General features: G+C 62.2%; 1 long non-coding RNA gene across 1 annotated transcript; it reads left to right on the forward strand.

The window, feature by feature from the left end:
- Positions 1-496: 496 nt before the first annotated feature.
- Positions 497-2,816, forward strand: LOC135316913 (uncharacterized). The gene is made up of 5 exons (XR_010376113.1): positions 497-632; positions 1,642-1,677; positions 1,803-1,838; positions 2,138-2,206; positions 2,675-2,816. It is a non-coding gene; the product is annotated as an uncharacterized LOC135316913 (long non-coding RNA).
- The last annotated feature ends 302 nt before the right edge of the window (positions 2,817-3,118 follow it).

Here is a 3,118-nt window from a genome sequence, read left to right on the forward strand (position 1 = left end):
GGGTCAATCCCAGCCCCCTGTTTACCCAAGGCGCTGGAGAGGGGTCAGAGACAATTCTGCCTAGGGACGCCTAGTTTGAGGCTGGCATCATCTCTGGTGAAGTCCTGGAGGGAAAGACTGCTGTGGGAGGCGGGCGGCACTGGGAGATGGCAGTGCTGGGAGGTGAGGGGCACTGGGAGGTGGGGGGATCTGTCTTTGGGGGGCTGTTGGAGGACGGTTTTCTGTTGGAGCAGCGCGTTGTCACCATAGGGTGTCCGGCTGTCAGGGGTGCTCTGTCCGCCCTCCCCTCGCGACCCCCAGATGCCTGGGCCCTTCCATGTGCAGCTGCCCCATGCAGGAAGCTGGACTGATGTCGGGGAAAGTGGTTGGATCTGTGCCGGAGGCGGGGGCTACTCTGTGCCGAGGCTGGGCTTGTTGCCAGGGCTGGCGTCTCTGCCACGCCTGGCTTTGCCCTGGAGGCTCTCGGGGTGGGGAGTGGGGGAGCGAGGAGGAGTTCTGGGAGGGATAAATCTGCCCCTCACCTTCTCCAGCTTCACCCAGGACTTGCCACTCGGCAGAGGAAGATGAAGGCCGCAGTGCTCGGCGTGGCCCTGCTCTTCACCATCCTGCTGTGCACCCCAGAAGATGCTCAGGTGAGTCCCCAATGCCACAGGGAGGGCTCAAGGCTGGGGACGGGTCTTGGCTGCAGAACACCAGCTCTCCTGCAGAGTGAAATTGGTAGCGGGGAGCACAAAAGCCCTTGACTTGGCCACTCCCTTTCCCAAGCCAGGGGCTGCTCCAGGCTGCCCTGCACCTCCAGCCCTGGGCAATGCAGCCTTCTCCCTCCCACAATCCCAGCTCTTCCCTCCACTTCCCCTGCAATTAAGCCTCTGACGCCCAGAGACCGGGTTCCTCACTGAATCGTCAGACCTCTCTCCTCCCCGGGAGGGGCCACCACAAACTGCTACAAGGGCCCACACCTGTTTCTCGTCTTGGTGCCCCACATCCCTCCCTTTTTGGCCTCCCCATCCCATCCTTTTGATTCCCTCACGCATCTCCTGCCCGGGATCCCTGCCGTGTCCTCTCCGGGGTCCCCAGATGCCCTCCCTTCAAGCGTTCCCGATGCCTTTCCTTCCGTCTGTCCCCCCAGTCCTTTGCCTTTCGTCCAGTCCACTGCGGCACAGTCTCCAGATCCCCTTCCTTGAACCCCCACTGCCAAACATGCTCCCAGTCCCCTGGCTTCGGTCCTCTGCAGTCCTCTTCCTCCTGCCCCCTCCAACCACCGCACTTGAAGTCCCCGTAGCCTCCCTGCTTGAATTCCCTCACTCGCATCCCATGCAGTCCTGTCCCTTCAACACCCCGGCCCAGTCCCTTGCGGTGCGCTAATTCACCCCAGCGCCCCGTCTCTGGGTCCCCCCCACCCCGTCCTCTTTGGAGGCCCTGAATTCCCCACGCTCTCCTTGTCTCCAGCCCCACCCCTGGTCCTTGCATGAGCGGGTATCGTGGGTGAAGCTTAGAGGAATGGGGCTGGGGGGGAGCAGAAGGGATTTTCCTGCTCACACCGGGGGAAGCCCTTGGACTGGAGGGACTGGGGACACCTGTGCCCCACGCACAGCCCCACCAAGGCCCAATCCAGACCACCGCTTTGCTCTTTGTCCCTAGGCAATATTTGAAGCAAGTGGAAGTTATTGCGTGAACGTAAGTAGTGGGGTGAACCTGGAGGGCAACACGCCTGGGGAACTGGAGGGCAATTTGGTCCTCCCATCCCGTGCTGGGTCTGGGGACATCCCAGTGACCAGTGCGGCCTCATGGTCTCTTAACAGAGAAGACTCAGGCTCGGGCGAGTGAAGAGGGCTGAGGTAGGTACCGCGAGTTCGGCTGGCCCCAGGCCCTCCTCCCCTCGCCTCCTATGGCCACGACACTCCAGCGTGACCCAGTACACCCCAGGGCAACCCCAGAGAGCACCCTGCACCCCAGTGCTTGCCCAGGGAGGCCCCCTTCCCCAGGACCCCCCCACTGCTTCCTGTGTGCACCATACAAAATCATGTACCCCGCTTTCCCCCGGCAGCACCCTCCCCAAAGACCCCATTGCTTTCCCCTGCCTCCCAGTACACCCCAGTGCACCCAAGCACATCCCTAACCCTCCCTTTCTCCCCAGCCCCCTGTGGCTGACAAGCAGGTGGAGCTTGTGCGCCAGAAACTTGTGGCTGCAGACGTTGATGTCTAGGTGAGCAGCATCAGGGCATCTCGAGCCCCACAAAGGATCCTGAGCCCTCAGGGGTGGGCAGAACTTGGGTAGGGGACAGGGAAACAGAGGGGACTGCCCAGGAGCCATGTCCCAGGGTGAGCTGGACAGAGCTGGCCCCATGCCTTTCCTTGCACTCAGTGGGGCTCTGTGGACCCCGAGGGTTGCCGTGCAGGCCAGGCATACAGGCGCCATACAGACCCCCAGGATCACCATGAGGGCTGGGCTGGGCTCTGTGAGATTTAGGGGCATCCCGGGTTAATGACACATGGGGCACGGAGCTCCGGGTGCCACAGGGGTCTCAGGAAAGCCAAGACCCTGTCGTGGGTGTATTGCGGGCTGCAATTCCCATCTCCTTCCCTAGGTCTCTGCAGAGAGAGACGATGGGGACAAGGCCCCTCTCATGTCCCAGCAGACACTGGGGGTCATATTTTGGACTCTGCCTTTCAGGACTGGAGCCAGTGGTGACACCCGTGTCCTGTCCCCCTGCTGCAGCATGCGGAGATGATTGTCCCTCGATGAGCCCACCTGATCCCCTGGGAGCCCTGGGCCCTTTCCCTCTCACAATCAATAAACCCCTTCAGTAAAGGAACGCTCTGCATGTGTGTGCGCGTCCGTGTCCGTGTTCCCGCTCCTCTGCCAGCGCCTGGATGCCTGGGTCCTCTCTGGCCACACCACCGCAATGAGCAGAGGGGCTGAGGAAGCCCGGGTGCCTGGGGTGTCTCTGTAAAGGCGATCCCTTCCCACCCACCGTGTGCCCCCAGAAAAGGGCAGATCAGGGCAAAGTGGAGTGTCCCCCTGGGAGGCTGGGAGAGGGGAAGGGCAGGTGGTGCCAGCCCTTGGGGCACCCGGTGTTTTAGAGGCACAGCGGGAAACAGGTTCTTACTGGGGCTC

This window comes from Phalacrocorax carbo, chromosome 23 (assembly GCF_963921805.1).
Source record: "Phalacrocorax carbo chromosome 23, bPhaCar2.1, whole genome shotgun sequence".
Classification (NCBI taxonomy): Eukaryota; Metazoa; Chordata; class Aves; order Suliformes; family Phalacrocoracidae; genus Phalacrocorax; species Phalacrocorax carbo.